Source organism: Heptranchias perlo, chromosome 25 (genome assembly GCF_035084215.1).
Source record: "Heptranchias perlo isolate sHepPer1 chromosome 25, sHepPer1.hap1, whole genome shotgun sequence".
NCBI lineage: Eukaryota > Metazoa > Chordata > Chondrichthyes > Hexanchiformes > Hexanchidae > Heptranchias > Heptranchias perlo.
In genome coordinates, this window is record NC_090349.1 from 18,675,831 (window position 1) to 18,689,982 (window position 14,152).

Consider the following 14,152-nt stretch of genomic DNA (forward strand, 5'->3'; position numbering starts at 1 on the left):
ACCGTTGAGATATGAGGGCATCCCAGGCAGCAATGTATGCGGCTGGTCTGGCGATGGGTGCCCCACCTTTATATTGCTCATAGTCCTTGTCCTCCTCCTCTTCTTCAATTTTCTCGACATCAGAAGATGATTGCTGAGCGCCTTGGTTGTCCTCCACCTCTAATCCTCTCTGCTGCAAAATGTTGTGCAGGACACAGCACACCTCTATGATTCTGGACACTCTCGCTGGTGAGTACTGAAGAGCGCCTCCAGACCTACTTAGGCACCTGAAGCACATCTTCAACATGCCAACGGCTTGCTCAATTACATACCTGGTGGTCATGTAGCTCTGGTTGTAGCGCTTCTGCGCCTCATTGGTGGGCCTCACAGGTGTCATGAGCCAAGTTTGAAGGGTATCCCTTGTCTTCAACGAGCCAGCCCTCAAGTTTGTCTTCTGGTAGGAAGAGGTCTGGAATGTTGCACTGCTGCAGTATAAAACCACATGACAGCTCCCAGGGAATCTGGTGCACACCTGCATGAACCTCTTCTTGTGGTTGCACACCAGCTGTGCATTGATGGAGTGAAATCCCTTGCGGTTGATAAAGCCTCCTGGTTCATGTGGTGGTCCTCAGATTGCTGAGTGTGTGCAATCAATGGCACCCTGCACCTGTGGAAAGCCAGCCAGAGAGGCGAAATCGACTGCCCGCTTATTCTGGCTATTGTTGTCGTGGGAGAAGTTGAAGTAAGTGGACGCTCTGGCAAATAACCCATCCATTACCTGCCTTATACATTTATGTTCGGCCGAATGAGAGACCCTGGAGATGTCTCCGGTAGCACACTGCAAGGAGCCAGAGGCAAAGAAATTGAGGGCAGTGGTGACTTTGACAGCGATGGGCAATGCGTGGCCACCAGGTCCAGCATGGAGCAGCTCTTCCTCAAGGAGGCTACAGATGTCTGTGACCATCTACCAGCTCAATCTGAGCCTGCGTAGACATTGCTCTAAAGATAGGTCAAGGAAGCTAAGCCTCTGACTGTAGACCCTCCCATGTGGGTACTGCCTCCTGCGACCTCAGCCCCTCTGTTGCTCACCTCTCTGCTGTTCTCTATTCTGCTCTTCTCTCTGCTTTTCTCCACTCTGCTGTTCTCCACTGTGCTCTCCTTCACTCTGCTCTTCTCTCTGTTGTTCTCCAGATCTGTGTTGTGCATCTCTCTCTTGTGCACCTGTAGATCCCACCACTGTACAATGTCACTGCCGTGGATGGTGATTGTCTTCGTCGTCCGATGTCCTATCGGAAATATCCATAGTGCCCCCCTCCATCTTCATGTAGTCCATTTTAAAGCATCCAAACTTCTGAAAAACCTGTGATCACAAGAACTCTCTGCCAGACGTTTGCTAAAGGGAACTGAGACACCAGCTGTAAGCACTGAGTTTTTATTCACATTGAGCAATCATAACTTTAAAGACCCCCACGAAGTGCTGTTCAATCTTGCCTCCATTTCACTGGCGAGTTTCCCGAGCCCCGGGGAACCCGTGCTGGGGTCGTTAAATTCAAATGCCTATTGAATTCAATTTAAAATTGCCTCATTTACCATGTGCTAATCATCCAAATAGCTGTGATAATTATCAACTGGCCTATCTTAATGATCGACCTGCCTCCAGCGAGCAGGTTACTCGCACGCAGCCAAATACACTTCCGTTAAACCCGGAAGTGGGCGTGTTGGAGGCAAATTGTGGCCGTGTTTCAAATTTCTATAATTTTTAGTTCCCACCCGACCCCAACTCATCTGTTCTTAGAGGTTAAAGTCCCCCACCCACCCGACTCTCACCTCAGCAATCCCAAATATTAGCTCCTTCTTGTAGCCTGGTTGCCAAGTTTTTAAACAATTATATCTATCTGTATGGAGAAAGAGGGAATGGCTACCTGATGGTTCTCTATTCCTTAACTGATCAGTTACCAGGTCAAGCAGCCTGGGTTATTTGTTGCAAGCTGCCTTGTCTCCAAAATTTTCTTGTAGACGATAAGGTAAGAAATTATCCGCCTCCCATAGTTTGCTTGTAGACTTGCATTTTTTTCTCCTCAAACATAATCCGTGAATGACAGGAATTCAAAGTTCCTTCCTGTGCACTGCATGCAAATGTGGTGTGGTGGGACCCAGCAAACCACTGGAGTTACCTATTTATCTTCGTGCTCTCCACTGATCTCAGGGACTGCCAGGAGAAGGGTGGCAGCAGTGGGGTATTGGCATTAAGTCCCTTGAGTTGCAGGATGGAGGGAGAGGGCCTAGTAGTGGTCTGTTCTCCTCCCATATATGCCACAGACACTTATCTTTTTAAACCTTGGACTTGAAGCCTAAAAGAAAAGTTTCCATTGCACCACTTTGGGACACTTCCACCTCTTAACTTGTCTCTGCTTCTTTTTTCTAGCTGTAGCACCACCAGAATTTTATGCCCTTGCAGCACTGAGCACCCTTTTGGTGACGTTAACCCCATTGGGAGCCTGCACTGTATACTTAATGAACCCTGACTCGGAAAAATGGGTCGGGGTTGTGATAAGGATGGGGTATGGATGGAAATCCCACCCTGCCGCTAACCTGCCAACCCCAGGAAAATCCAGCCTCTGCATCTCCTTAAGATATAAATAACAACAGGTCTCTTAATTGACAGAAGGCAATAGAATGAGCAACAATATGCAAGCTGCCATGTAGCCACCAACTCCCCAGGTATTTGCAACTTGGCACCAGACTGCTGGACACATTGTTCAGATTTTACCTCCATATATGCAGCCTTTACAACGTTGTGTACTTTGTAAGTCGGTTGTAGGAACAGATGAACGCAAACCCGCAAATCAAACATTGGCTGGGCATAGCAAATTAAAATACCAGGATTTAAAGTTCCATTCCCATAAAAGTTCATTCATATTTTCTACACTTTTACTCAAGATACATGATTGTGTTTATCTTAGAGTGAATTGGGTAGATCTTGACTTTGTGCGATAGTGTGAAACAGGTGATAGTGAGTTGGCAGTCTGTTATACATCTTTCCCGATTTTTATTTCTATTGTAGTCAACGGAAATAAAAATCAGGAGAGATGTAAGATTGGCTGCCAAGGTGCTATCACCGTTATACACTATCGCACAAAGTCAAGATGTACCCCAATGAGAGAACTATGTATTCTCTCTTTCCTTTTTCCTTTGACAATTGTGTGACTGAAGCAGAGCTCCACGTTGCTTCAAACTATAACATTTCTGTTGCATCTTTTCCATGTGAGATTTAGACCAAAATATTGTGAATTTAAACAAGTTACTTCAATTAGCTGCATTCTTAAGAACTCCTGACTTTGTGGTGTGCAGTGCGGGGGAAACGATATACAAATACCATCTATGGATGTTTACATTTCTATAGGGCTGCTAGCTTCCTGGATGTAAGTTGCTAACGTATCGACAAGTTAATTGCATCAAAAAGTCCTTTACGTTTTTAATGTAAGAATTGTATGCAAGCTTGAAAATGGGGAGAGATTGTAGAAGGAACTTGTTATTGATACAACTATCAAAGGAGAATCACACAAGTCAAAATTTCACTGTGCTACGTTTCAGACCTTGATCAAGTAAATAATCCAACAGGCTGCCAAGAGGTTAATGTTCAGACCTTATCTACTTGAATGATAGAATGAATTAATAACATGATTGCTTGCCTAGTTGGAAAGAGCTACTTTGATCTGGTGTGTCACAGCACACCTTTGAAATGGTATAAGTACTGCTGGCTTTTGCCTGAATCAGCAGTTGCCTGCTGCTTCCCTGTATACCTGCCTTTTTCCAAGTTGTGGCAATGGGAAGGGCTTTAGTGAGTTGACTGCCTACGTCATGTTCATCAAAAACTCAGCTAAAAGACTCTGATTCACTAGAATGATACCTGGACTCCAAGGGTTAAATTACAAGGAGAGATTGCACAAACTAGGATTGTATTCCCTGGAATTTAGAAGATTAAGGGGTGATTTGATTGAAGTTTTCAAGATATTAAAGGGAACTGATAGGGTAGATAGAGAGAAACTATTTCTGCTGGTTGGGGAGTCTTGGACTAGGGGACATAGCCTAAAAATTAGAGCCAGGACTTTCAGGAGTGAAGTTAGGAAACACTTCTACACGCAAAGGATGGTAGAAGTTTGGAACATTCTTCTGCAAGCGGCAGTTGATGCTAGCTCAATTGTTAATTTTAAATCTGAGATTGATAGATTTTTGTTAGCCCCATATTCCTTAATACCTTTGGTTAAGGCGGGTAAATGGAGCTAGGTCACAGCTCAGCCATGATCTCATTGAATAACAGAACAGGCTCGAGGGGCTAAATGGCCTACTCCTGTTCCTATGTTCTATGTTCCTATGATGAGGGCAATTCTGGACTTTATTGCTTTGTTTTGGAATAGTTTACATGTTGTGAGAGGCAAATTTGTATTGCTGATTATTACCACTCTAGGACTTGAGCATGTCATTTAGACCAATACTTCAGTGCAGGACAGAGGCAGTGCTTCATTGTTGGAGATGCCATCTTTCAGATGAAATGTTAAACTGGCCATCCTGTTCAGATGGACATAATATAACTTAGGTCACTATTTGATAAAGAACTGGAGATTTCTCCCAATTCCTGGCCAACATTTATCCCTCAATCAACACTGCCAAAAAACAATTGGTTTGAAATATATCTTATTGGCTGTTTGTGAGACCTTGCTCTCTGCAAGCTAGCTGGCATGTTTGCCTACATGACAACAGTGACTACACTTCAAAAGTAACTCATTTGCTGCAAAAGTGCATGGGATGTCCTGAGGTCATGAAAGATGGTATAGGAATGCAAATTATTTCTTCTTTCTTCATTGAATTATTTTGCTTCTGTGTAATCTTGTTCCTTGTAAATAAATTCAGCTAGTAGTTTTGTCTTGAATAATATACTTTCAATGTGGTGTTTTCCACCTTTTGGAGTGAACAGCATTGCGTGATGGACAACCCATGTGGGCCTCCTGTTGTTAACACTGGGATAAAAGGTTAACTGTTAGCTCTGTGGCGTGCTGCCTCATTCTTGACCATATAAGATTTGTACATTTCAGATTAGAACAACTGCATATCTGCTTTTGGAAATTATCTTTTTTCTGTAAACCTGAGTGAAGTGTTTCATGGGTAAGTCCAAATTGTAACAAGTTGTTCCACAGAAAACTTAAATAGAAATTGATTGAACATGGTAATTCACTTGTGTATTTTGTTCTCATTCTTTTAGGCCCTCACATAATATGAACTGCTCTTTCTGACCGATCGGTTCCCATGTGCTTGAAAGTACCTTTCGAAAATTGGCTGCAATAATGTGTGAGGGAATAGCCAGAGTTAACTAAATGTTGGATTTTATGCCCTTCACTTAGCTCTGCTTCTCCTGAGCTTGAGAACTGTGGGAATGAAGTCACATTCTACAGTGTGGCGCAGCGCACTGATACATCACTTGGCTGCTTCTTTCTCTCAGAATTTGTGTCTCGGACAGATAATCTTTTGACATTTCCTCAAGAAAAGAATCTTCTTGCCCGACTGAGATGAGACGACTTTTATGTGATAACCATTTGGACTAAATTATCTAAAATCCCTTAGCCTAATTAATGCAGCAAAGTTGTACCTGTCAGTGATATGCAACTGACTGATAGAAAATCACTTCAGTTGAGAATATTACTTTAGTACATCTGATAAATTGTTCTATTTTGTGGTGTGTATCTTCACTGTTCTTTAATTCATAATGTTTCCTAAGTATGGTTTGTGTTTATATTGAGTTTTCAGGTTTGACAATCATAAAAACATTAGCATAAAGTTAAAATAACAGATGTAAGAGAGAGATATCCTGTTAATGCAATAATACTCTCCTTTTGGAACCTTGCTCACCAATACTGCTATCCTCAGAAGCCTGATGGCTGTGACCTGCAATGCGACTCTCCAGTTCACCTTCCTCAAATGATGATTCTGTTTCTCTTTGCCAGTTAATTGCTCCTGTCTGGCGGATCCAACTAAAGCTTGCGGTGAAGATGAAATAACTAGTGTGGTGCTTGTGATTTGTCTTTGAAGTGCTGATCGTGTGGTTGGTCTGCTGTTTTCTGCCTTCTGAACAAGTTGGAAGGTCTAGGTGTGTCTGTGGAGAAAAGAAACTAATGAAGTGTGGATGTTTTTCATTCTACCCTCAAATCCCTTTACAGGAAGGAAGGAAGGAACTTGCATTTATATAATCCTTTTTACATCCTCAGGACATCCCAAAGTGCTTCAGAGGCAATGGATTATTGTTGAAGTGTTGCGTAGGCAAGAACAGCTGCTAGTTTGTGCAGAGCAAGGTTCCACAAACAGCAAACAAATGAATGACCAGGTAATATGTTTTTGCTAGTGTTGGTAGGGGGATCACTGTTGGCCAAGACATCAGGAGAACTCCCTACTCTTCTTCAAATTGTACCATGAGATCTTTTACATTCACTTGAGCAGGCAGACTCGGGGTCTCGCTGTAACATCTCACCTAAAAAGCGCACTTCCGACAATGCAGCACTCCTGCAATACTTGGACTAAATGTCAGCCTGGATCATGTGCTCGAGGCCTGAAGGCTAGTAGAGCTTGAACTCACAACCTCCTGCTTCAGAGGCAAGAGTGCTACTAACTGAGCCAAAGTGACAAGAGAAATGATTAGATACAAATTAATATAACTCTCATACTAAGTAATATTGAGACAATAATCCGGGACAAAATTAATTGGCACCTGGAAAAATATGGGTTAATAAATGAAAGCCAACATGGATTTGTTAAAGGCAAATTGTGTTTGACTAACTTGATTGAGTTCTTTGATGAAGTAACGGAAAGGGTTGATGAGGGTAGTGCGGTTGATGTTGAGTATATGGACTTTCAAAAGGCGTTTGATAAAATACCACATAATAGATTTGTTAGCAAAATTGAAGCCCATGGGATTAAGGGGACAGTGCCTGCATGAAATTGACTAAGGGACAGAAAGCAGAGTAGTGGTGAACGGTTGTTTTTCAGACTGGAATGCAGTGGTGTCCCCCATAGGTCGGTGTTGGGACCACTGCTCTTTTTGATATATATTAATGACCTGGACTTGGGTGTACAGGGCATAATTTCAAAGTTTGCAAAAGGCACAAAACTTGGAAATGTAGTGAACAGTGGGGAGGATAGTAACAGACTTCAGGAGGACATTGACAGACTGATGAAATGGGCAGACACATGGTAGATGAAATTTAACGCAGAGAAGTGCGAAGTGATTAATTTTGGTAGGAAGAATGAGGAGAGGTGAGTTGTTATGATCTGGAATGCACTGCCTGAAAGGGTGGTGGAAGCAGATTCAATAATAACTTTCAAAAGGGAATTAAGTAAATACTTGAAGAAGAAAGGTTTGCAGGACTATGGAGAAGGAGCAGGGGAGTGGGACTAATTGAATTGCTCTTTCAAAGAGCCTGCACAGGCACGATGGGCCAAATGGCCTCCTTCTGTGCTGTATCATTCTATGATTCTATATAAGATGTTACTGTAATTTTTTTTCTTTAATTGTAAACATTTTACAATATCACAAATAAAACCTTAACTGAGTTTGCAGACCTACAGTCCATTAATCTTGTTGGGTCTTATGGGAATTGGTTGTCAAACTTTTTCCTTTGCTGATATGCTTGTGTTCCTTTTGATTCCACATCTAAAGCAGCAGTTAAACTAACCTTTGTTTCCTTTGGCCACCCTTTTATGTTTTTGAGGTTATCCTTTCTGCTTCCCTTTGTTGTGGATCTTGTGCTGAAGTGCTGAGATATCTTTTGTCTCTCCCTTCTTGCCTTTGCAGTTGGGGTTTGTTTGAACCCTGAAATCAAAGAGTGACAAAAATCATTCCCCCTCCCCCCCCCCCCCCTCCCCATCTGAAGTTCACATTCATGCTCTTAAACATTTCTATGCCAAATATTCTGATTAACATTGCTCCTGGAATTTCTGCATTGTATCTTGTCACGGCCAAGGGTCCAAGTTCTGCCTCATTGTGATATTCAACTTTTGTTATTTCATGCTGCTATGTTACTGGATGCCTTGACTTTCCTCCTGAGGCGTTGTGTTGGAAATACAAAATTAAATATATCTCCATATATTTCCATATATTCTCTTTTTAAACTTAAAATGATATAGCAGAGTCATGGGGTGTAGGCTGTGACCCTCAGTTCCTCATGTGGGGAGTTCTTAGTCTCAGCTATCCCATTAGGGAAGGTGCAAAGCAGAAGCCAGGTGTTTCCTTAGGAGGAGGGAAAATTAAAGGACAACCCTGGGTCTTGTATTTCCTAATGGCCCGTTGCAAAATGAGTTGGCAAACATCCGAGTCTAGGCCAGCTGTTCAGTTCCTTGGCTAGGAATGATGCTTAGCATCTGGATAACTAAAACAGGGAGGAAAACAAAGCAAGTAATCAAAGATGGGGGGGCGGGGGAAAGATACAGTCATATAACAAAAATAATCAATTCAAACTGCATTGAATTAATCTTAAAAATTGACAATGAGGGAAAAACTGGAGAGGTTAGTAATCTTATTCCTGATCATTTTGAAAGACAGTTTGTGCATTGTTAATACCCAGAGACTGGCAAATTTAACTTGTAAAACATTATTACCATATTGTAAAAGTTCACAATGCAGTGTATACAGCAAGGTAGATTTTTAACTTGCCACCTGGTGTTGTGGATCGGCTGCCCATTATAGAAACTGCCCGATTTTCACTCCTATTGAAATCATTGGCTATGAAACAGGCGGCTGATCCCCAACACCAGTTTCACGCCTGGACGGCAAGTTGAAAATCTACCCAACATCCCTCGGAGTGTGATCGTGATGGAAGATCCAGTGTAGCACCTCAAGCAAAAGTTTTGGCACAGGCTGATATTGGCTATTCTACGATGATGGTCTGCCTGTAAACTTGCTTATATGTGAATGTCGTCCCTTTAACATCTGGGGTGTCGTACTTAACAATTGCACTTTACGACTGTACTTCTTTTGATCAATTACCTGGGTGGAGCCAACGATTTCAATTTTAAAAACTCTGTAGAGAAGGAGTTTGAAACATGCAAATGAAGCATTCAGAAAATACGGAAAGAATTTAATCTTTATCTTCCCCTTATTAACAGGGAGGCACTGGCGAACAATCGCCCTGGAATTAGTCATAATAATGCAATTTTAGAGGCATTACTAATGGAGAATGAAACCCTGAAACCGTCAACATTAGGTACTATGCAGAAACTAGGAACTGAGCCAGATAACTAGATTTGTCATTTTACTCCTAACAATCTGCCCAGTATGATTCCTCGGGTATCAATAGTTTGTTGGGTACCCTGCCAATTGGCCATGTGAGTGATGACAGGCAATTCAGACACAAAAGGCATCATAGCTGATGCTGGTCCAGTTCTTACCCAGCGTCCACTGGATAACAATCAGGAGCAGCAATGCTGGCTGTTTTTATTTTTGGTAAAAAGCTGAATCCACATTCGAGTGCATTACATTTAAACTAAAATAAGCCCAGTAGCCACTTTTTAAGTGCATTAAGTTCTTTGACTGTTTCAGTAATTTATAGGACATTCCATTAAAAGACTAACTGTCCGACTCCTCTTCTGCCTCAGTGAATTTGGCCAGTGGACATCTGAGCCATACAGACCAAAAAGGTTTGGTATTCAATCCCCAAACTGGGAGTTAGCTGATCTCAGTTGGGGTGGCAGTGCCACCAACTGGCAATTCTTAAGGGTTCCTGCTCCTGATCGCTATCCTGCTGGAAGTGGTTATACATGGACGTTGGGTGAGGGCTCAGCTGTGATACCCTCTGCAATCACAGAAGCTGTTGATGCTCACCATCAAGGTTTACACATGAATAATATCCACTTGGGTAGAGGAGAACTGGCACCTATGGAGCAACATCCCAGTAAAAGGTCAATGCCCTCACCAAAGAAGGAGAATATTGGAAGATTAGCAATGGGGGAAAACCAGAACAACTGCAGTGGAACCTCTGTTGTCCACCAAAGTGGCAAATAATAGAAATTGTCAGTCCCCGAAATTTCAGCCTTGCATTTATGGTCCAGCAATACTCAAGGGGTGCAGGTGAAGACAAGTATGAAATAAATAATGAGAGAAACATCACATAATTTTATTCATCAAGAAAAGGAAATTTTAAAAAAATAACAAGGTGTTAGTGGGCTGTGCAACGAGACCATATTTCCTGCAGGATTTTGTCCTGCACAATTCCAGGCAGAGAATAGGACAGGTGGATAATGGGAATGTGGATAATGGAGGTCCCAACAATGAAGAATACTCGTATCTACAATTTTAACCCCTCTGTATCATTATAATGTTGTAGTAGCAGATTTCATTTCAAAACTACATTTTGGGGTAGATCACCTTTATGAGATTTAGGCCAGAGAATACTTCAATTTTTAGCCAGAAAGTCACTGTAATGTTCAAGTCTGTGTCACGAGAGATGATGTCAAAAATGAAATTGTGCAGCGTTGATCATTAAAGGCACTAATTTTATTGTAATGTTATACTGTATTATATATATTTTGCAGAAGAACTTGTCTGTAATCATATATGAAGAACAATGAAAAGCGATCACTTGGGATGCAAGGGTACTTAGCAGCTGTTGGATCCAGCTAAGCCATGCATCCAGCCTTGTTACTCCTTACTCCGGAAGCTAACCTGTCTTAGAATCTAAACAGCTTTAAGGGGTGTTTCATTGATACCATGACATTGGTTTGTATTGTGGGAATATCCTATTAGAGTTATTTTTTCATCTTATGAAAATTTCGAAAAAATGGCTGTTTCAGTAACTTTGTTATAAGTCACTTCCTAGCACTTTCTTGAGAAAAACTTATTTGTCTGAGTAACTGAAATGTTAGGTTTCATTTTTCCTATTCCAGCTCCTCAGTATCTCTTGTTAAAACACCTTTGGCTCCCTCTCCAGCAGGGGCTGTGAATAATGGAGAATTACACATTTAATGTGTGCCGTGTACAACAGAAAATCCACGCACGATATGTAAAAGCTTTTCAATGGATAATCTTGTTTATAGTACTCATTATTCTTTGCCTGTGCCATTTCCAAATTAGGAAACATTTTATTGTACAGCTCTAAGATTGCTGATTTTGAAATGCAATATATTTTTGTTTCTATGTTTGGGAGCTGGAATTTATAAAAGTCACTGCTGCATGTGTTTCAAATTATGAGCCGAGTTTTGCGACATATTCTTCTTCAATGGTGATTGGGTGGATGAGGGCAGAAAATAAGGGGAGTACCTGTTATGTTGGATCCCACCCACATTGGTGCCTGGTTTTCTGGTGGACAGAGGAAGCAGGCCCCCTCCACACCCTCAATTTTTGGGTAGGCTTGTGTAAATGAGGCGGTATTGGTGTAGTGATATCATACATTCCATTTCCTGTCTTTCCTGCCTGATTTACGCCATATCTTAATCACGTTGGTATAAAACTGTGTTGCTAGACGCTAGAAGCAAGTTTGAAGGGATGAGCTTATTCAGTAACTGTTGCTGTTAAACTTTTATTGTTACCTTTGTGTTTTATTTTTACTCTTGCCACTTATTTTACAATCTGCCTTTGTGCCATTTGTTTCCCTCCCCCCTTTTCAGGTTGGGTACAATCGGTTTCCCATTGGGGAATCCTCTTTGTCTTTACTTCTTGGAAGAAGAAGAGGAGGAGGAACAATGGAGGGTGGCCTGGTTGGTGAGACTGCACCACAGATGCTTGGCTCCCACCCACCAATGCTCCAGACCAGAGTATATAGTTAGATAGGCTCCTATCTTCGACTGAAGAGCTGTGACTGCAGAGGCTTTGTTTTGCAAAGACATCCATGCTACCGCTACGCCACATCCAGCAAGGAGACCTGTGGCCCACCTTCATTAGATGCCTTGTTTTGTCAGAGTCTGTTAGTTACCATTATTTTTAAATCCATGTCATGGTGGCATTCCAGGCTGGCGCTAGTGTCATCTATAACATGATCTTGGTGAGCATAAATGCATTGTTCTCAACCAGCAATTTGTTCCGCTTCCCCATAGATGAGTGGCAACAGCATGATATGCACTGCAGTTTTACCGAGTGGTAGGATTCCCCAAAGTCCAAAGCATCAGAGATGGCACCCATGTGGCAGTATGTACTCCATTCTTCAATGGCCAGATGTATATCAACAGGAAACAATACTCCCTTTCAATGTATAACTGGTTTGCAACCAGTAGCACAAATTTATGCTAGTCAATGCTCACTTCCTTGGCAGCTGCCATGATGCCTTTATTTTAAGAAACCCCACAGTACCAGCACTCTTTTTAACCCAGAAAACCAAGTCACTGAGATAAAGACTATCCAGCACAACCTTGTTGCTTTCCCCAGAACCCAATTGAGCACCACGATATTGAGATTCATTTATCCATCAGGATCATTACTGAACACACAATCTGCATGTCGAAGGCACGCGTCAGGTATCTCGGATCAATATGAAGGCACCTTGTCGTATAGTCCAGTGAGGGTCTCCAGTTAGAATGCTGCACAACTTTGCCTTATAAACCATAATGGACGATGGGCCCCATTAGGAACAAGGGCATCAGAAAGAGGAGCAGCTGCCTGAAGAAGCAGAAAAAGACAAACTAATTGCCACCTACAAGAGACACTTATTCCAATCTGATATGGGAGACCTTCTCTTGACTACTGTATCTGGCCACTACATGAATAGACCGACCTATATCCCTTCCCATTGTATGTCAACAGGAGCCTCTTGGGACTGAGGGAGTCCTATTTAGTATGAAGTTAATATTACAGAAATAAAACTACCCTTGACATTTTGGATGCACTTTTATTGTGATACTAGAGTTTTTTCAATGTCTGTGTAGAAGCTGGCATTCCATGCCCAATGAGCATGAAATTCTCTGTTTGATTTAATTTAATAATTTTACAAATGCCAATAAATCAATTTTTGTATGTGTAATTTTTTGAAACAAAAACTGTAGATATGATAAGGCCACAAATTTAAGTTTTGCTTTTGTGTTCTGTTTAGGTTTTCCTGGGTCATATTACTACATCCAGGCTCAGGGGAATCAATGGACAACATAAGTTAGGCCTCTGCCAGTGTGTCTCTGTCACTGACCACAAGGAGGTATGTGAGCAGTCTTAGACTCTTTTGATCCCCCCCCACACACCTCCCCAGCCTATGGGTAAGTGCCAATTGGCATTTGGCACCATCCTTTGGCATGTAGCAGTCAGCAACTCACTATTTGTGGCACCATAAATTTATATCCACATTTTACTGCTGGGCACAGCTCGTTGAGGCTTCATTGCTCTATCGTTTTGATTTTGTTTGAATTTTTCTGTGGAATGTTCAAACTACAGTGCTATGAAAATCTGACATCTTCTTGTTCAAATCTTGGCTGGGGAGCTGAAGTAAAAATCACCTGTTATGAAGCTGGGAGAAGATTTCCTCTGGCTGCTATTTTTTAGTGAAAGCATAAAAATGTTCTGAAGGATTGTTTACTTTCACTCAAAACAACAATCAGAGGAAAATTTTCCCCAAAAAGAGTTGTGTACATTTCAAGCATCAAATGCTGCAGCAATTGTTCATTTGTTTCAAATAAATGTTCCGTGAGGCGAAAGGATTGGAATTGTCAGTATTCACAAAATACAAAGTTCTATTATGAAATTAGCTGAGTTCCAGAGCAGTTTGGCTTTTAAACATCGATAGATATCTGTTTCAGTTTTGTACAATCAGCTGAAATCCATCCCATTGTAATGAATTGAAGGTAAAACTGACAGAAAAACGCCCAATATTCTATAGTTCACTTTGTCTGATCTCTTTGTAATTAAAGAAAAAGAAAGAACTATGAATTCAGATTGTACCTTGATACTGTTTATTCAGTAGAACCCTGTAAATAATTCATATTTTATGGAAGAATAATGAGTACTTTTCAATCAAAATTGAAACAAAGATATTGGTATTTTCTTCAGTTTGACCAGAGTTTCGAAGGTTAATTTTACATCAAGAATGATGCTCCTTGCAGTTCTATTCTCTCCTGAAGTTGCAGAAAACCAATGAAATGAACAGAATTTCCATCCATTCACACAATTCACCGATTTCCCTGATAACGATTGTGCATGTACAAATTTCCTTATGCA

The 14,152-nt window shown here is 41.4% G+C and overlaps 1 long non-coding RNA gene across 3 annotated transcripts in view; it reads left to right on the forward strand.

Annotated features, from left to right (window-relative positions):
- The window catches only part of LOC137342364 (uncharacterized), a 125,609-nt gene extending 112,040 nt beyond the window's left edge, over positions 1-13,569 (forward strand). For 2 of the 3 annotated variants that reach the window (XR_010967236.1, XR_010967238.1), the window contains exon 5: positions 11,626-13,001. This is a non-coding gene — a long non-coding RNA (uncharacterized lncRNA). Of the gene's footprint in view, positions 1-11,625; positions 13,002-13,040 lie in introns of those variants that run through there. The other variant, XR_010967237.1, reaches the window with a different exon arrangement.
- The last annotated feature ends 583 nt before the right edge of the window (positions 13,570-14,152 follow it).